This window comes from Pleurodeles waltl, chromosome 1_2 (assembly GCF_031143425.1).
Source record: "Pleurodeles waltl isolate 20211129_DDA chromosome 1_2, aPleWal1.hap1.20221129, whole genome shotgun sequence".
Taxonomy (NCBI): domain Eukaryota; kingdom Metazoa; phylum Chordata; class Amphibia; order Caudata; family Salamandridae; genus Pleurodeles; species Pleurodeles waltl.
In genome coordinates this window covers 40,855,425-40,876,141 of record NC_090437.1, presented here as the reverse complement: position 1 = coordinate 40,876,141, position 20,717 = coordinate 40,855,425, and the positions used below count along the sequence as shown (strand labels likewise).

The 20,717-nt window shown below is 49.9% G+C and overlaps 1 protein-coding gene across 10 annotated transcripts in view; it reads right to left on the bottom strand.

Annotated features, from left to right (window-relative positions):
- Nucleotides 1–20,717, bottom strand: part of YTHDC1 (YTH N6-methyladenosine RNA binding protein C1) — a 308,657-nt gene that overhangs the window by 55,892 nt on the left and 232,048 nt on the right. The gene's annotated exons all lie outside the window — the stretch shown is intronic.

Genomic DNA, 20,717 nt, shown 5'->3' with positions numbered 1-20,717 from the left:
GACAGTATCCCTGTTTATTGCGCCTCTTGCAGCTGCCAAGGAGTGTTTGCATCTTCTCCAAGGGAGCTTCAGGCTACATGCAGCTCCAGCCCTCAGCCTTCCTTCCTGCAACGCACAGCCCTCTGCCTGGTTCTCATGCGGCGTGGGATCCTTTTCTGTTGTGCTGCGTGAGCTCCTTTTACAACTTCTGTGTCCACGCCCTGTGGGACTCCTGTGGGTGCTGCCTCCGCTCCTATGGGCTTGCTGTCGGTGAGAGTCCCCTCTGACTCCCCCTCCTCGGTCGAGTCCTCCTGGGCCTTGCTGGTACCCGGCAGCACCACTTTTCCACTAACCATTAGTCTGTTCCACTAACCATGAGTCTGCCTTTGCCGAGGCTTGTTGGTGGAATTCCTGCAACAACACCCATCTACAATCTTCATTCCAGCGTGGGACATCTTCTGCATCCCTCAGGAACTCTTCTCCAGCTCCAGTGCTGACCTTCTCTTCATCACTGTCAACCAACTCCTGCTAGTACAGCTGGGTGGTGTAGGAAGTTGGCTCTGTATGTGCTATTTCAAAGTAAGGAATAGCATGCACAGAGTCCAAGGGTTCCCCTTAGAGGTAAAATAGTGGTAAAAATAGATAATACTAATGCTCTATTTTGTGGTAGTGTGGTCGAGCAGTAGGCTTATCCAAGGAGTAGTGTTAAGCATTTGTTGTACATACACATAGACAATAAATGAGATACACACACTCAGAGACAAATCCAGCCAATAGGTTTTTATATAGAAAAATATCTTTTCTTAGTTTATTTTAAGAACCACAGGTTCAAATTCTACATGTAATATCTCATTCGAAAGGTATTGCAGGTAAGTACTTTAGGAACTTCAAATCATCAAAATTGCATGTATACTTTTCAAGTTATTGACAAATAGTTGTTTTAAAAGTGGACACTTAGTGCAATTTTCACAGTTCCTAGGGGAGGTAAGTATTTGTTAGGTTAACCAGGTAAGTAAGACACTTACAGGGCTTAGTTCTTGGTCCAAGGTAGCCCACCGTTGGGGGTTCAGAGCAACCCCAAAGTCACCACACCAGCAGCTCAGGGCCGGTCAGGTGCAGAGTTCAAAGTGGTGCCCAAAACGCATAGGCTAGAATGGAGAGAAGGGGGTGCCCCGGTTCCGGTCTGCTTGCAGGTAAGTACCCGCGTCTTCGGAGGGCAGACCAGGGGGGTTTTGTAGGGCACCGGGGGGGACACAAGTCCACACAGAAATTTCACCCTCAGCAGCGCGGGGGCGGCCGGGTGCAGTGTAGAAACAAGCGTCGGGTTTGTAATGGAAGTCAATGGGAGATCTAGGGATCTCTTCAGCGCTGCAGGCAGGCAAGGGGGGGGTTCCTCGGGGAAACCTCCACTTGGGCAAGGGAGAGGGACTCCTGGGGGTCACTCCTCCAGTGAAAGTCCGGTCCTTCAGGTCCTGGGGGCTGCGGGTGCAGGGTCTCTCCCAGGTGTCGGGACTTAGGATTCAAAGAGTCGCGGTCAGGGGAAGCCTCGGGATTCCCTCTGCAGGCGGCGCTGTGGGGGCTCAGGGGGGACAGGTTTTTGTACTCACAGTCTTAGAGTAGTCCTGGGGTCCCTCCTGAGGTGTTGGATCGCCACCAGCCGAGTCGGGGTCGCCGGGTGCAGTGTTGCAAGTCTCACGCCTTTTGCGGGGAGCTTGCAGGGTTCTTTAAAGCTGCTGGAAACAAAGTTGCAGCCTTTCTTGGAGCAGGTCCGCTGTCCTCGGGAGTTTCTTGTCTTTTCGAAGCAGGGGCAGTCCTCAGAGGATGTCGAGGTCGCTGGTCCCTTTGGAAGGCGTCGCTGGAGCAGGATCTTTGGAAGGCAGGAGACAGGCCGGTGAGTTTCTGGAGCCAAGGCAGTTGTCGTCTTCTGGTCTTCCGCTGCAGGGGTTTTCAGCTAGGCAGTCCTTCTTCTTGTAGTTGCAGGAATCCAATTTTCTAGGGTTCAGGGTAGCCCTTAAATACTAAATTTAAGGGCGTGTTTAGGTCTGGGGGGTTAGTAGCCAATGGCTACTAGCCCTGAGGGTGGGTACACCCTCTTTGTGCCTCCTCCCAAGGGGAGGGGGTCACAATCCTAACCCTATTGGGGGAATCCTCCATCTGCAAGATGGAGGATTTCTAAAAGTTAGAGTCACCTCAGCTCAGGACACCTTAGGGGCTGTCCTGACTGGCCAGTGACTCCTCCTTGTTATTCTCATTATTTTCTCCGGCCTTGCCGCCAAAAGTGGGGGCCGGGCCGGAGGGGGCGGGCAACTCCACTAGCTGGAGTGTCCTGCTGGGTTGGCACAAAGGAGGTGAGCCTTTGAGGCTCACCGCCAGGTGTGACAATTCCTGCCTGGGAGAGGTGTTAGCATCTCCACCCAGTGCAGGCTTTGTTACTGGCCTCAGAGTGACAAAGGCACTCTCCCCATGGGGCCAGCAACATGTCTCGGTTTGTGGCAGGCTGCTAAAACTAGTCAGCCTACACAGATAGTCGGTTAAGTTTCAGGGGGCACCTCTAAGGTGCCCTCTGTGGTGTATTTTACAATAAAATGTACACTGGCATCAGTGTGCATTTATTGTGCTGAGAAGTTTGATACCAAACTTCCCAGTTTTCAGTGTAGCCATTATGGTGCTGTGGAGTTCGTGTTTGACAGACTCCCAGACCATATACTCTTATGGCTACCCTGCACTTACAATGTCTAAGGTTTTGTTTAGACACTGTAGGGGTACCATGCTCATGCACTGGTACCCTCACCTATGGTATAGTGCACCCTGCCTTAGGGCTGTAAGGCCTGCTAGAGGGGTGTCTTACCTATACGGCATAGGCAGTGAGAGGCTGGCATGGCACCCTGAGGGGAGTGCCATGTCGACTTACTCGTTTTGTCCTCACTAGCACACACAAGCTGGTAAGCAGTGTGTCTGTGCTGAGTGAGAGGTCTCCAGGGTGGCATAAGACATGCTGCAGCCCTTAGAGACCTTCCTTGGCATCAGGGCCCTTGGTAATAGAAGTACCAGTTACAAGGGACTTATCTGGATGCCAGGGTCTGCCAATTGTGGATACAAAAGTACAGGTTAGGGAAAGAACACTGGTGCTGGGGCCTGGTTAGCAGGCCTCAGCACACTTTCAATTGTAAACATAGCATCAGCAAAGGCAAAAAGTCAGGGGGCAACCATGCCAAGGAGGCATTTCCTTACACAACCCCCCCCCAAACGAAAGAGGATGAGACTAACCTTTCCCAAGAGAGTCTTCATTTTCTAAGTGGAAGAACCTGGAAAGGCCATCTGCATTGGCATGGGCAGTCCCAGGTCTGTGTTCCACTATAAAGTCCATTCCCTGTAGGGAGATGGACCACCTCAACAGTTTAGGATTTTCACCTTTCATTTGCATCAGCCATTTGAGAGGTCTGTGGTCAGTTTGAACTAGGAAGTGAGTCCCAAAGAGGTATGGTCTCAGCTTCTTCAGGGACCAAACCACAGCAAAGGCCTCCCTCTCAATGGCACTCCAACGCTGCTCCCTGGGGAGTAACCTCCTGCTAATGAAAGCAACAGGCTGGTCAAGGCCATCATCATTTGTTTGGGACAAAACTGCCCCTATCCCATGTTCAGAGGCATCAGTCTGCACAATGAACTGCTTAGAATAATCTGGAGCTTTGAGAACTGGTGCTGAGCACATTGCCTGTTTCAGGGTGTCAAAGGCCTGTTGGCAGTCCACAGTCCAGTTTACTTTCTTGGGCATTTTCTTGGAGGTGAGTTCAGTGAGGGCTGTCACAATGGATCCATATCCCTTCACAAACCTCCTGTAATACCCAGTCAAGCCAAGGAATGCCCTGACTTGAGTCTGGGTTTTTGGAGCTACCCAGTCCAGAATAGTCTGGATCTTGGGTTGGAGTGGCTGAACTTGGCCTCCACCTACAAGGTGTCCCAAGTAAACCACAGTTCCCTGCCCTATCTGGCATTTGGATGCCTTGATAGAGAGGCCTGCAGATTGCAGAGCCTTCAAAACCTTCCTCAGGTGGACCAGGTGATCCTGCCAGGTGGAGCTAAAGACAGCAATATCATCAAGATAAGCTGTGCTAAAGGACTCCAAGCCAGCAAGGACTTGATTCACCAACCTTTGGAAGGTGGCAGGGGCATTCTTTAAACCAAAGGGCATAACAGTAAACTGATAATGCCCATCAGGTGTGGAGAATGCTGTCTTTTCTTTTGCTCCAGGTGCCATTTTTATTTGCCAGTACCCTGCTGTCAAGTCAAAGGTACTTAGAAATTTGGCAGCACCTAATTTATCAATGAGCTCATCAGCTCTTGGAATTGGATGAGCATCTGTCTTGGTGACAGAATTGAGCCCTCTGTAGTCCACACAAAACCTCATCTCTTTCTTTCCATCTGTGGTGTGAGGTTTGGGGACTAAGACCACTGGGCTAGCCCAGGGGCTGTCAGAGCGCTCAATGACTCCCAATTCCAGCATCTTGTGGACTTCCACCTTGATGCTTTCCTTAACATGGTCAGACTGTCTAAAGATTTTGTTCTTGACAGGCATGCTGTCTCCTGTGTCCACATCATGGGTACACAGGTGTGTCTGACCAGGGGTTAAGGAGAAGAGTTCAGGAAACTGTTGTAGGACTCTCCTACAATCAGCTTGCTGTTGGCCAGAGAGGGTGTCTGAGTAGATCACTCCATCTACTGTACCATCTTTTGGGTCTGATGACAGAAGATCAGGGAGAGGTTCACTCTCTGCCTCCTGATCCTCATCTGTTACCATCAACAGATTGACATCAGCCCTGTCGTGGAAGAGCTTAAGGCGGTTTACATGGATCACCCTTTTGGGGCTCCTGCTTGTGCCCAGGTCCACCAAGTAGGTGACCTGACTCTTCCTCTCTAGTACTGGGTAAGGGCCACTCCATTTGTCCTGGAGTGCCCTGGGAGCCACAGGCTCCAGAACCCAGACCTTCTGCCCTGGTTGGAACTCAACCAGTGCAGCCTTTTGGTCATACCAAAACTTCTGGAGCTGTTGGCTGGCCTCAAGGTTTTTGGTTGCCTTTTCCATGTACTCTGCCATTCTAGAGCGAAGGCCAAGTACATAGTCCACTATGTCCTGTTTAGGCTCATGGAGAGGTCTCTCCCAGCCTTCTTTAACAAGGGCAAGTGGTCCCCTTACAGGATGACCAAACAGAAGTTCAAAGGGTGAGAACCCTACTCCCTTCTGTGGTACCTCCCTGTAAGCGAAAAGCAGACATGGCAGGAGGACATCCCATCTCCTTTTGAGTTTTTCTGGGAGCCCCATGATCATGCCCTTTAATGTCTTGTTGAATCTCTCAACCAAGCCATTAGTTTGTGGATGGTATGGTGTAGTGAATTTATAAGTCACTCCACACTCATTCCACATGTGCTTTAGGTATGCTGACATGAAGTTGGTACCTCGGTCAGACACCACCTCCTTAGGGAAACCCACTCTGGTAAAGATACCAATGAGGGCCTTGGCTACTGCAGGGGCAGTAGTTGACCTAAGGGGAATAGCTTCAGGATACCTGGTAGCATGATCCACTACTACCAGGATATACATATTTCCTGAGGCTGTGGGAGGTTCCAGTGGACCAACTATGTCCACACCCACTCTTTCAAAGGGCACCCCCACCACTGGAAGTGGAATGAGGGGGGCCTTTGGATGCCCACCTGTCTTACCACTGGCTTGACAGGTGGGGCAGGAGAGGCAAAACTCCTTAACCATGCTGGACATATTGGGCCAGTAGAAGTGGTTGACTAACCTCTCCCACGTCTTGGTTTGTCCCAAATGTCCAGCAAGGGGAATGTCATGGGCCAATGTTAGGATGAACTCTCTGAACAGCTGAGGCACTACCACTCTCCTAGTGGCACCAGGTTTGGGGTCTCTGGCCTCAGTGTACAGGAGCCCATCTTCCCAATAGACCCTATGTGTTCCATTTTTCTTGCCTTTGGACTCTTCAGCAGCTTGCTGCCTAAGGCCTTCAAGAGAGGGACAGGTTTCTTGTCCCTTACACAGCTCTTCCCTTGAGGGTCCCCCTGGGCCTAAGAGCTCAACCTGATAAGGTTCAAGTTCCAAAGGCTCAGTTCCCTCAGAGGGCAGAACTTCTTCCTGAGAAGAGAGGTTCCCTTTCTTTTGCTGTGTTGCAGTTGGTTTCCCAACTGACTTTCCTGTTCTCTTGGTAGGCTGGGCCATTTTTCCAGACTCCAGCTCTACTTTTTCACCCTGTGCCTTGCATTGTGCTCTTGTTTTCACACACACCAGTTCAGGGATACCCAGCATTGCTGCATGGGTTTTTAGCTCTACCTCAGCCCATGCTGAGGACTCCAGGTCATTTCCAAGCAGACAGTCCACTGGGATATTTGAGGAGACCACCACCTGTTTCAGGCCATTGACCCCTCCCCATTCTAAAGTAACCATTGCCATGGGATGTACTTTTCTCTGATTGTCAGCGTTGGTGACTGTGTAAGTTTTTCCAGTCAGGTATTGGCCAGGGGAAACCAGTTTCTCTGTCACCATGGTGACACTGGCACCTGTATCCCTCAGGCCCTCTATTCTAGTCCCATTAATTAAGAGTTGCTGTCTGTATTTTTGCATGTTAGGCGGCCAGACAGCTAGTGTGGCTAAATCCACCCCACCCTCAGAAACTAGAGTAGCTTCAGTGTGGACCCTGATTTGCTCTGGGCACACTGTTGATCCCACTTGGAGACTAGCCATACCAGTGTTACCTGGATGGGAGTTTGGAGTGGAACCTTTCTTGGGACAGGCCTTGTCTCCAGTTTGGTGTCCATGCTGTTTACAGCTATGACACCAGGCCTTTTTGGGATCAAAGTTTTTACCCTTGTACCCATTGTTTTGTGAAGAGGCTCTGGGCCCACCCTCCTGTGCAGGTTTTTGGGGGCCTGTAGAAGACTCTTTACTATTTTTAGTTTTGGTTGTCTCATCACCCTTCTGCTGGGGAGTCTTTGTGACCCCTTTCTTTTGGTCACCCCCTGTTGAAGTCTTGGACACCCTTGTCTTGACCCAATGGTCCGCCTTCTTTCCCAATTCTTGGGGAGAAATTGGTCCTAGGTCTACCAGATGCTGATGCAGTTTATCATTGAAACAATTACTTAACAGGTGTTCTTTCACAAATAAATTGTACAGCCCATCATAATTACTTACACCACTGCCTTGAATCCAACCATCTAGTGTTTTCACTGAGTAGTCAACAAAGTCAACCCAGGTCTGGCTCGAGGATTTTTGAGCCCCCCTGAACCTAATCCTGTACTCCTCAGTGGAGAATCCAAAGCCCTCAATCAGGGTACCCTTCATGAGGTCATAAGATTCTGCATCTTGTCCAGAGAGTGTGAGGAGTCTATCCCTACACTTTCCTGTGAACATTTCCCAAAGGAGAGCACCCCAGTGAGATCTGTTCACTTTTCTGGTTACACAAGCCCTCTCAAAAGCTGTGAACCATTTGGTGATGTCATCACCATCTTCATATTTAGTTACAATCCCTTTAGGGATTTTCAACATGTCAGGAGAATCTCTGACCCTATTTATGTTGCTGCCACCATTGATGGGTCCTAGGCCCATCTCTTGTCTTTCCCTCTCTATGGCTAGGATCTGTCTTTCCAAAGCCAATCTTTTGGCCATCCTGGCTAACTGGATGTCCTCTTCACTGGAGTTATCCTCAGTGATTTCAGAGTTGTTGGTCCCTCCTGTGAGGGAACCAGCATCTCTGACTATTATTTGTGGAGTCAGGGCTTGAGAAGCCCTGCTCTCCCTAAGTAGGACTGGAGGGGGGGAATTTCCCTCCAAGTCACTATCTTCATCCTCTGAGTTGCCATCCTCAGAGGGGTTGGCCTTTTCAAACTCTGCCAAAAGCTCCTGGAGCTGTACTTTGGTAGGTTTGGGGCCCATTGCTATTTTCTTTAGTTTACAGAGTGACCTTAGCTCTCTCATCTGTAGATGGAGGTAAGGTGTGGTGTCGAGTTCCACCACATTCACATCTGTGCTAGACATTTTGCTTCTAAAAGTTGGAATACTTTTTAAGAATCTACAACTGGTTCTAGAATCTAATTCAAACTTTTAACAGACTTTTAAACTCTAAAAGAAATGCTAAACAGGATCTAACACAAGGCCCTAGCAGGTCTTTTAAGAATTTAGAAAACTTTTCAAATTGCAAAAATCAATTTCTAATGACAATTTTGGAATTTGTCGTGTGATCAGGTATTGGCTGAGTAGTCCAGCAAATGCAAAGTCTTGTACCCCACCGCTGATCCACCAATGTAGGAAGTTGGCTCTGTATGTGCTATTTCAAAGTAAGGAATAGCATGCACAGAGTCCAAGGGTTCCCCTTAGAGGTAAAATAGTGGTAAAAATAGATAATACTAATGCTCTATTTTGTGGTAGTGTGGTCGAGCAGTAGGCTTATCCAAGGAGTAGTGTTAAGCATTTGTTGTACATACACATAGACAATAAATGAGATACACACACTCAGAGACAAATCCAGCCAATAGGTTTTTATATAGAAAAATATCTTTTCTTAGTTTATTTTAAGAACCACAGGTTCAAATTCTACATGTAATATCTCATTCGAAAGGTATTGCAGGTAAGTACTTTAGGAACTTCAAATCATCAAAATTGCATGTATACTTTTCAAGTTATTGACAAATAGTTGTTTTAAAAGTGGACACTTAGTGCAATTTTCACAGTTCCTAGGGGAGGTAAGTATTTGTTAGGTTAACCAGGTAAGTAAGACACTTACAGGGCTTAGTTCTTGGTCCAAGGTAGCCCACCGTTGGGGGTTCAGAGCAACCCCAAAGTCACCACACCAGCAGCTCAGGGCCGGTCAGGTGCAGAGTTCAAAGTGGTGCCCAAAACGCATAGGCTAGAATGGAGAGAAGGGGGTGCCCCGGTTCCGGTCTGCTTGCAGGTAAGTACCCGCGTCTTCGGAGGGCAGACCAGGGGGGTTTTGTAGGGCACCGGGGGGGACACAAGTCCACACAGAAATTTCACCCTCAGCAGCGCGGGGGCGGCCGGGTGCAGTGTAGAAACAAGCGTCGGGTTTGTAATGGAAGTCAATGGGAGATCTAGGGATCTCTTCAGCGCTGCAGGCAGGCAAGGGGGGGGTTCCTCGGGGAAACCTCCACTTGGGCAAGGGAGAGGGACTCCTGGGGGTCACTCCTCCAGTGAAAGTCCGGTCCTTCAGGTCCTGGGGGCTGCGGGTGCAGGGTCTCTCCCAGGTGTCGGGACTTAGGATTCAAAGAGTCGCGGTCAGGGGAAGCCTCGGGATTCCCTCTGCAGGCGGCGCTGTGGGGGCTCAGGGGGGACAGGTTTTTGTACTCACAGTCTTAGAGTAGTCCTGGGGTCCCTCCTGAGGTGTTGGATCGCCACCAGCCGAGTCGGGGTCGCCGGGTGCAGTGTTGCAAGTCTCACGCCTTTTGCGGGGAGCTTGCAGGGTTCTTTAAAGCTGCTGGAAACAAAGTTGCAGCCTTTCTTGGAGCAGGTCCGCTGTCCTCGGGAGTTTCTTGTCTTTTCGAAGCAGGGGCAGTCCTCAGAGGATGTCGAGGTCGCTGGTCCCTTTGGAAGGCGTCGCTGGAGCAGGATCTTTGGAAGGCAGGAGACAGGCCGGTGAGTTTCTGGAGCCAAGGCAGTTGTCGTCTTCTGGTCTTCCGCTGCAGGGGTTTTCAGCTAGGCAGTCCTTCTTCTTGTAGTTGCAGGAATCCAATTTTCTAGGGTTCAGGGTAGCCCTTAAATACTAAATTTAAGGGCGTGTTTAGGTCTGGGGGGTTAGTAGCCAATGGCTACTAGCCCTGAGGGTGGGTACACCCTCTTTGTGCCTCCTCCCAAGGGGAGGGGGTCACAATCCTAACCCTATTGGGGGAATCCTCCATCTGCAAGATGGAGGATTTCTAAAAGTTAGAGTCACCTCAGCTCAGGACACCTTAGGGGCTGTCCTGACTGGCCAGTGACTCCTCCTTGTTATTCTCATTATTTTCTCCGGCCTTGCCGCCAAAAGTGGGGGCCGGGCCGGAGGGGGCGGGCAACTCCACTAGCTGGAGTGTCCTGCTGGGTTGGCACAAAGGAGGTGAGCCTTTGAGGCTCACCGCCAGGTGTGACAATTCCTGCCTGGGAGAGGTGTTAGCATCTCCACCCAGTGCAGGCTTTGTTACTGGCCTCAGAGTGACAAAGGCACTCTCCCCATGGGGCCAGCAACATGTCTCGGTTTGTGGCAGGCTGCTAAAACTAGTCAGCCTACACAGATAGTCGGTTAAGTTTCAGGGGGCACCTCTAAGGTGCCCTCTGTGGTGTATTTTACAATAAAATGTACACTGGCATCAGTGTGCATTTATTGTGCTGAGAAGTTTGATACCAAACTTCCCAGTTTTCAGTGTAGCCATTATGGTGCTGTGGAGTTCGTGTTTGACAGACTCCCAGACCATATACTCTTATGGCTACCCTGCACTTACAATGTCTAAGGTTTTGTTTAGACACTGTAGGGGTACCATGCTCATGCACTGGTACCCTCACCTATGGTATAGTGCACCCTGCCTTAGGGCTGTAAGGCCTGCTAGAGGGGTGTCTTACCTATACGGCATAGGCAGTGAGAGGCTGGCATGGCACCCTGAGGGGAGTGCCATGTCGACTTACTCGTTTTGTCCTCACTAGCACACACAAGCTGGTAAGCAGTGTGTCTGTGCTGAGTGAGAGGTCTCCAGGGTGGCATAAGACATGCTGCAGCCCTTAGAGACCTTCCTTGGCATCAGGGCCCTTGGTAATAGAAGTACCAGTTACAAGGGACTTATCTGGATGCCAGGGTCTGCCAATTGTGGATACAAAAGTACAGGTTAGGGAAAGAACACTGGTGCTGGGGCCTGGTTAGCAGGCCTCAGCACACTTTCAATTGTAAACATAGCATCAGCAAAGGCAAAAAGTCAGGGGGCAACCATGCCAAGGAGGCATTTCCTTACAGGTGGGTAGTAGCTCCGACTCCTCTGCGACTCTTGGACCTGGTCCCCTCTCTCCACGGGTCTATCGCTCCAGGAATCCACTGCTGGTTTCTTGCAGTCTTGTCTGGGTGTCTTCTTTTCCATCCTTTTGGGTGGTTTGGGGAAATTCCAGTGTTTACTCCTGCTTTACTGGTCGCTTGGGAGGGGGGGGGGGGGAGGGTCTGTGTTACCTACCTCTGTGGTGTTTTAGTTCTCCAGCACCTCTCTACACATCCCACTTACCTAGGTCGGGGTCCTGCGTCCGCATTCCATTTGTTTCGTACATGGTTTGTGCTCCCTCTAAGAACATTATTGTCTAACTCCATTTGCACTGTTTTATAACCTTTTCTATGCCTATTGCTGTTTACTAGTGTCCTATTGGAGGGTTGCCTTTCTTGTACTTTGTGGTATTGTGTGACCACAAATAAAGTACCTTTATTTTTGTAAAACTGAGTGTTTTCTTTCATGTGTGCAAGTGCTGTGTGACTACAGTGGTTTTGCATGAGCTTTGCATGCTTACAAGATAAGCCTTGGCTGCTCATCCACAGCTACCTCTAGAGAGTCTGGCTTCTTAACACTGCCTTAACTTCATTAAGAGGGCCTTGACCTGGAATGAGGTGTGAGTACTTTAGGTACCCACCTCACACCAGGCCAGCTTCCTATGTTGTTGCTACCACCAGCCCCAGTATGTGATCTGTGGAAAGGCGGCAACGTAAGGGAACTGCTAGTACTCAGGCTATTGTATGAGCCTGCCATAATCAAAGAGGCTATTATTAGAGCTTTTATATAATGGGATTGTGTAAAGAAATGGCTCCCTGTTGCAGTTACCCCCCACTTTTTGCCTGATACTGATGCTGACTTGACTGAGAAGTGTGCTGGGACCCTGCTAACCAGGCCCCAGCACCAGTGTTCTTTCACCTAAAATGTACCATTGTTTCCACAATTGGCACAACCCTGGCACCTAGGTAAGTCCCTTGTAACTGGTACCCCTGGTACCAAGGGCCCTGATGCCAGGGAAGGTCTCTAAGGGCTGCAGCATGTCTTATGCCACCCTAGGGACCCCTCACTCAGCACAGACACACTGCTTGCCAGCTGGTGTGTGCTGATGGGGAGAAAATGACTAAGTCGACATGGCACTCCCCTCAGGGTGCCATGCCAACCTCACACTGCCTGTGGCATAGGTAAGTCACCCCTCTAGTAGGCCTTACAGCCCTAAGGCAGGGTGCACTATACCACAGGTGAGGGCATATGTGCATGAGCACTATGCCCCTACAGTGTCTAAGCAAAACCTTAGACATTGTAAGTGCAGGGTAGCCATAAGAGTATATGGGCTGGGAGTCTGTCAAAAACGAACTCCACAGCTCCATAATGGCTACACTGAATACTGGGAAGTTTAGTATCAAACTTCTCAGAATAATAAACCCACACTGATGCCAGTGTTGGATTTATTAAAAAATGCACACAGAGGGCATCTTAGAGATACCCCCTGTATTTTACCCAATTGTTCAGTGCAGGACTGACTGGTCTGTGCCAGCCTGCTGCTGAGAGACGAGTGTCTGACCTCATGCAGTGAGAGCCTTTGTGCTCTCTGAGGACAGAAACAAAGCCTGCTCTGGGTGGATGTGCTTCACACCTCCCCCCTGCAGGAACTGTAACACCTAGCAGTGAGCTTCAAAGGCTCAAGCTTCGTGTTACAATGCCCCAGGGCACTCCAGCTAGTGGAGATGCCCGCTGTAGGAAGTTGGCTCTGTATGTGCTATTTCAAAGTAAGGAATAGCATGCACAGAGTCCAAGGGTTCCCCTTAGAGGTAAAATAGTGGTAAAAATAGATAATACTAATGCTCTATTTTGTGGTAGTGTGGTCGAGCAGTAGGCTTATCCAAGGAGTAGTGTTAAGCATTTGTTGTACATACACATAGACAATAAATGAGGTACACACACTCAGAGACAAATCCAGCCAATAGGTTTTGTTATAGAAAAATATATTTTCTTAGTTTATTTTAAGAACCACAGGTTCAAATTTAACATGTAATATCTTGTTTGAAAGGTATTGCAGGTAAGTACATTAGGAACTTTGAATCATTTCAATTGCATGTATACTTTTCAAGTTATTCACAAATAGCTACTTTAAAAGTGGACACTTAGTGCAATTTTCACAGTTCCTGGGGGAGGTAAGTTTTTGTTAGTTTTACCAGGTAAGTAAGACACTTACAGGGTTCAGTTCTTGGTCCAAGGTAGCCCACCGTTGGGGGTTCAGAGCAACCCCAAAGTTACCACACCAGCAGCTCAGGGCCGGTCAGGTGCAGAGTTCAAAGTGGTGCCCAAAACGCATAGGCTATAATGGAGAGAAGGGGGTGCCCCGGTTCCGGTCTGCTTGCAGGTAAGTACCCGCGTCTTCGGAGGGCAGACCAGGGGGGTTTTGTAGGGCACCGGGGGGGACACAAGCCCACACAGAAATTTCACCCTCAGCGGCGCGGGGGCGGCCGGGTGCAGTGTTAGAACAAGCGTCGGGTTCGCAATGGAAGTCAATGAGAGATCAAGGGATCTCTTCAGCGCTGCAGGCAGGCAAGGGGGGGCTTCCTCGGGGAAACCTCCACTTGGGCAAGGGAGAGGGACTCCTGGGGGTCACTTCTGCAGTGAAAGTCCGGTCCTTCAGGTCCTGGGGGCTGCGGGTGCAGGGTCTTTTCCAGGCGTCGGGACTTAGGTTTCAGAGAGTCGCGGTCAGGGGAAGCCTCGGGATTCCCTCTGCAGGCGGCGCTGTGGGGGCTCAGGGGGGACAGGTTTTGGTACTCACAGTCGTAGAGTAGTCCGGGGGTCCTCCCTGAGGTGTTGGTTCTCCACCAGCCGAGTCGGGGTCGCCGGGTGCAGTGTTGCAAGTCTCACGCTTCTTGCGGGGAGTTGCAGAGTTCTTTAAAGCTGCTTCTTGAAACAAAGTTGCAGTCTTTTTGGAGCAGGTCCGCTGTCCTCGGGAGTTTCTTGTCGTCGTCGAAGCAGGGCAGTCCTCAGAGGATTCAGAGGTCGCTGGTCCCTTTGGAAGGCGTCGCTGGAGCAGAGTTCTTTGGAAGGCAGGAGACAGGCCGGTGAGTTTCTGGAGCCAAGGCAGTTGTTGTCTTCTGGTCTTCCTCTGCAGGGGTTTTCAGCTAGGCAGTCCTTCTTCTTGTTGTTGCAGGAATCTACTCTTCTAGGGTTCAGGGTAGCCCTTAAATACTAAATTTAAGGGCGTGTTTTGGTCTGGGGGGTTAGTAGCCAATGGCTACTAGCCCTGAGAGTGGGTACACCCTCTTTGTGCCTCCTCCCAAGGGGAGGGGGTCACAATCCTAACCCTATTGGGGGAATCCTCCATCTGCAAGATGGAGGATTTCTAAAAGTTAGAGTCACCTCAGCTCAGGACACCTTAGGGGCTGTCCTGACTGGCCAGTGACTCCTCCTTGTTGCTTTCTTTGTTCCCTCCAGCCTTGCCGTCAAAAGTGGGGGCCGTGGCCGGAGGGGGCGGGCAACTCCACTAAGCTGGAGTGCCCTGCTGGGCTGTGACAAAGGGGTGAGCCTTTGAGGCTCACCGCCAGGTGTTACAGCTCCTGCCTGGGGGAGGTGTTAGCATCTCCACCCAGTGCAGGCTTTGTTACTGGCCTCAGAGTGACAAAGGCACTCTTCCCCATGGGGCCAGCAACATGTCTCTAGTGTGGCAGGCTGCTGGAACTAGTCACCGCCTCCTGGACCCAGCCCCCACTTTTGGCGGCAAGTCCAGGAGAGATAATGAGAAAAACAAGGAGGAGTCACTGGCCAGTCAGGACAGCCCCTAAGGTGTCCTGAGCTGAGGTGACTGACTTTTAGAAATCCTCCATCTTGTAGAAGGAGGATTCCCCCAATAGGGATAGGAATGTGACCCCCTCCCCTTGGGAGGAGGCACAAAGAGGGTGTACCCACCCTCAGGGCTAGTAGCCATTGGCTACTAACCCCCCAGACCTAAACACGCCCTTAAATTTAGTATTTAAGGGCTTCCCTGAACCTAAGGATTTACATTCCTTGTAAGGAAATGCCTCCTTGGCATGGTTGCCCCCTGACTTTTTGCCTTTGCTGATGCTATGTTTACAATTGAAAGTGTGCTGAGGCCTGCTAACCAGGCCCCAGCACCAGTGTTCTTTCCCTAACCTGTACTTTTGTATCCACAATTGGCAGACCCTGGCATCCAGATAAGTCCCTTGTAACTGGTACTTCTATTACCAAGGGCCCTGATGCCAAGAAAGGTCTCTAAGGGCTGCAGCATGTCTTATGCCACCCTGGAGACCTCTCACTCAGCACAGACACACTGCTTGCCAGCTTGTGTGTGCTAGTGAGAACAAAACGAGTAAGTCGACATGGCACTCCCCTCAGGGTGCCATGCCAGCCTCTCACTGCCTATGCAAGTATAGGTCAGTCACCCCTCTAGCAGGCCTTACAGCCCTAAGGCAGGGTGCACTATACCATAGGTGAGGGTACCAGTGCATGAGCATGGTACCCCTACAGTGTCTAAACAAAACATTAGACATTGTAAGTGCAGGGTAGCCATAAGAGTATATGGTCTGGGAGTCTGTCAAACTCAAACTCCACAGCACCATAATGGCTACACTGAAAACTGGGAAGTTTGGTATCAAACTTCTCAGCACAATAAATGCACACTGATGCCAGTGTACATTTTATTGCAAAATACACCCCAGAGGGCACCTTAGAGGTGCCCCCTGAAACTTAACCGACTGTCTGTGTAGGCTGACTAGTTCCAGCAGCCTGCCACACTAGAGACATGTTGCTGGCCCCATGGGGAGAGTGCCTTTGTCACTCTGAGGCCAGTAACAAAGCCTGCACTGGGTGGAGATGCTAACACCTCCCCCAGGCAGGAGCTGTAACACCTGGCGGTGAGCCTCAAAGGCTCACCCCTTTGTCACAGCCCAGCAGGGCACTCCAGCTTAGTGGAGTTGCCCGCCCCCTCCGGCCACGGCCCCCACTTTTGGCAGCAAGGCTGGAGGGAACAAAGAAAGCAACAAGGAGGAGTCACTGGCCAGTCAGGACAGCCCCTAAGGTGTACTGAGCTGAGGTGACTAACTTTTAGAAATCCTCCATCTTGCAGATGGAGGATTCCCCCAATAGGGTTAGGATTGTGACCCCCTCCCCTTGGGAGGAGGCACAAAGAGGGTGTACCCACCCTCAGGGCTAGTAGCCATTGGCTACTAACCCCCCAGACCTAAACACGCCCTTAAATTTAGTATTTAAGGGCTACCCTGAACCCTAGAAAATTAGATTCCTGCAACAACAAGAAGAAGGACTGCCCAGCTGAAAACCCCTGCAGAGGAAGACCAGAAGACAACAACTGCCTTGGCTCCAGAAACTCACCGGCCTGTCTCCTGCCTTCCAAAGAACTCTGCTCCAGCGACGCCTTCCAAAGGGACCAGCGACCTCTGAATCCTCTGAGGACTGCCCTGCTTCGACGACAAGAAACTCCCGAGGACAGCGGACCTGCTCCAAAAAGACTGCAACTTTGTTTCAAGAAGCAGCTTTAAAGAACCCTGCAACTCCCCGCAAGAAGCGTGAGACTTGCAACACTGCACCCGGCGACCCCGACTCGGCTGGTGGAGAACCAACACCTCAGGGAGGACCACCGGACTACTCTATGACTGTGAGTACCAAAACCTGTCCCCCCTGAGCCCCCACAGCGCCGCCTGCAGAGGGAATCCCGAGGCTTCCCCTGACCGCGACTCTCTGAAACCTAAGTCCCGACGCCTGGAAAAGACCCTGCACCCGCAGCCCCCAGGACCTGAAGGACCGGACTTTCACTGGAGAAGTGACCCCCAGGAGTCCCTCTCCCTTGCCCAAGTGGAGGTTTCCCCGAGGAAGCCCCCCCTTGCCTGCCTGCAGCGCTGAAGAGATCCCTTGATCTCTCATAGACTAACATTGAAAACCCGACGCTTGGTTCTACACTGCACCCGGCCGCCCCCGCGCTGCTGAGGGTGAAATTTCTGTGTGGGCTTGTGTCCCCCACGGTGCCCTACAAAACCCCCCTGGTCTGCCCTCCGAAGACACGGGTACTTACCTGCAAGCAGACCGGAACCGGGGCACCCCCTTCTCTCCATTCTAGCCTACGCGTTTTGGGCACCACTTTGAACTCTGCACCTGACCGGCCCTGAGCTGCTGGTGTGGTAACTTTGGGGTTGCTCTGAACCCCCAACGGTGGGCTACCTTGGACCAAGAACTGAACCCTGTAAGTGTCTTACTTACCTGGTAAAACTAACAAAAACTTACCTCCCCCAGGAACTGTGAAAATTGCACTAAGTGTCCACTTTTAAAGTAGCTATTTGTGAATAACTTGAAAAGTATACATGCAATTGAAATGATTCAAAGTTCCTAATGTACTTACCTGCAATACCTTTCAAACAAGATATTACATGTTAAATTTGAACCTGTGGTTCTTAAAATAAACTAAGAAAAGATATTTTTCTATAACAAAACCTATTGGCTGGATTTGTCTCTGAGTGTGTGTACCTCATTTATTGTCTATGTGTATGTACAACAAATGCTTAACACTACTCCTTGGATAAGCCTACTGCTCGACCACACTACCACAAAATAGAGCATTAGTATTATCTATTTTTACCACTATTTTACCTCTAAGGGGAACCCTTGGACTCTGTGCATGCTATTCCTTACTTTGAAATAGCACATACAGAGCCAACTTCCTACATTGGTGGATCAGCGGTGGGGTACAAGACTTTGCATTTGCTGGACTACTCAGCCAATACCTGATCACACGACAAATTCCAAAATTGTCATTAGAAATAGATTTTTGCAATTTGAAAAGTTTTCTAAATTCTTAAAAGTCCTGCTAGGGCCTTGTGTTAGATCCTGTTTAGCATTTCTTTTAGAGTTAAAAAAGTTTGTAAAAGTTTGAATTAGATTCTAGAACCAGTTTTAGATTCCTAAAAAGTATTCCAACTTTTAGAAGCAAAATGTCTAGCACAGATGTGGCTGTGGTGGAACTCGACACCACACCTTACCTCCATCTACAGATGAGAGAGCTAAGGTCACTCTGTAAACTAAAGAAAATAGCAATGGGCCCCAAACCTACCAAAGTACAGCTCCAGGAGCTCTTGGCAGAGTTTGAAAAGGCCAACCCCTCTGAGGGTGGCAACTCAGAGGAAGATGATAGTGAATTGGAGGAAGATTCCCCCCTACCAGTCCTATCTAGGGAGGACAGGGCCTCTCAAGCCCTGACTCCAAAAATACTAGTCAGAGATGCTGGCTCCCTCACAGGAGGGACCAGCACCTCTGAAATCACTGAGGATAACTCCAGTGAAGAGGACATCCAGTTAGCCAGGATGCCCAAAAGATTGGCTTTGGAAAGACAGATCCTAGCTATAGAGAGGGAAAGACAAGAGATGGGCCTAGGACCCATCAATGGTGGCAGCATCATAAATAGGGTCAGAGATTCTCCTGACATGTTGAAAATCCCTAAAGGGATTGTAACTAAATATGAAGATGGTGATGACATCACCAAATGGTTCACAGCTTTTGAGAGGGCTTGTGTAACCAGAAAAGTGAACAGATCTCACTGGGGTGCTCTCCTTTGGGAAATGTTCACAGGAAAGTGTAGGGATAGACTCCTCACACTCTCTGGAAAAGATGCAGAATCTTATGACCTCATGAAGGGTACCCTGATTGAGGGCTTTGGATTCTCCACTGAGGAGTATAGGATTAGATTCAGGGGGGCTCAAAAATCCTCGAGCCAGACCTGGGTTGACTTTGTAGACTACTCAGTAAAAACACTAGATGGTTGGATTCAAGGCAGTGGTGTAAGTAATTATGATGGGCTGTACAATTTATTTGTGAAAGAACACCTGTTAAGTAATTGTTTCAATGATAAACTGCATCAGCATCTGGTAGACCTAGGACCAATTTCTCCCCAAGAATTGGGAAAGAAGGCGGACCATTGGGTCAAGACAAGGGTGTCCAAAACTTCCACAGGGGGTGACCAAAAGAAAGGGGTCACAAAACCTCCCCAGGGGAAAGGTGGTGAGACAGCCAAAAATAAAAATAGTAAAGAGTCTTCTACAGGCACCCAAAAACCTGCACAGGAGGGTGGGCCCAGAGCCTCTTCACAAAACAATCCTGGGTACAAGGGTAAAAACTTTGATCCCAAAAAGGCCTGGTGTCGAAACTGTAGTAGGTGGAGGCCAAGTTCAGCCACTCCAACCCAAGATCCAGACTATTCTGGACTGGGTAGCTCCAAAAACCCAGACTCAAGTCAGGGCATTCCTTGGCTTGACTGGGTACTACAGGAGGTTTGTGAAGGGATATGGATCCATTGTGACAGCCCTCACTGAGCTCACCTCCAAGAAAATGCCCAAGAAAGTGAACTGGACTGTGGACTGCCAACAGGCCTTTGACACCCTGAAACAGGCAATGTGCTCAGCACCAGTTCTCAAAGCTCCAGATTATTCTAAGCAGTTCATTGTGCAGACTGATGCCTCTGAACATGGGATAGGGGCAGTTTTGTCCCAAACAAATGATGATGGCCTTGACCAGCCTGTTGCTTTCATTAGCAGGAGGTTACTCCCCAGGGAGCAGCGTTGGAGTGCCATTGAGAGGGAGGCCTTTGCTGTGGTTTGGTCCCTGAAGAAGCTGAGACCATACCTCTTTGGGACTCACTTCCTAGTTCAAACTGACCACAGACCTCTCAAATGGCTGATGCAAATGAAAGGTGAAAATCCTAAACTGTTGAGGTGGTCCATCTCCCTACAGGGAATGGACTTTATAGTGGAACACAGACCTGGGACTGCCCATGCCAATGCAGATGGCCTTTCCAGGTTCTTCCACTTAGAAAATGAAGACTCTCTTGGGAAAGGTTAGTCTCATCCTCTTTCGTTTGGGGGGGGGTTGTGTAAGGAAATGCCTCCTTGGCATGGTTGCCCCCTGACTTTTTGCCTTTGCTGATGCTATGTTTACAATTGAAAGTGTGCTGAGGCCTGCTAACCAGGCCCCAGCACCAGTGTTCTTTCCCTAACCTGTACTTTTGTATCCACAATTGGCAGACCCTGGCATCCAGATAAGTCCCTTGTAACTGGTACTTCTAGTACCAAGGGCCCTGATGCCAAGGAAGGTCTCTAAGGGCTGCAGCATGTCTTATGCCACCCTGGAGACCTCTCACTCAGCACAGACACACTGCTTGCCAGCTTGTGTGTGCTAGTGAGGACAAAACGAGTAAGTCGACATGGCACTCCCCTCAGGGTGCCATGCCAGCCTCTCACTGCCTATGCAGTATAGGTAAGACACCCCTCTAGCAAGCCTTACAGCCCTAAGGCAGGGTGCACTATACCATAGGTGAGGGTACCAGTGCATGAGCATGGTACCCCTACAGTGTCTAAACAAAACCTTAGACATTGTAAGTGCAGGGTAGCCATAAGAGTATATGGTCTGGGAGTCTGTCAAACACGAACTCCACAGCACCATAATGGCTACACTGAAAACTGGGAAGTTTGGTATCAAACTTCTCAGCACAATAAATGCACACTGATGCCAGTGTACATTTTATTGTAAAATACACCACAGAGGGCACCTTAGAGGTGCCCCCTGAAACTTAACCGACTATCTGTGTAGGCTGACTAGTTTTAGCAGCCTGCCACAAACCGAGACATGTTGCTGGCCCCATGGGGAGAGTGCCTTTGTCACTCTGAGGCCAGTAACAAAGCCTGCACTGGGTGGAG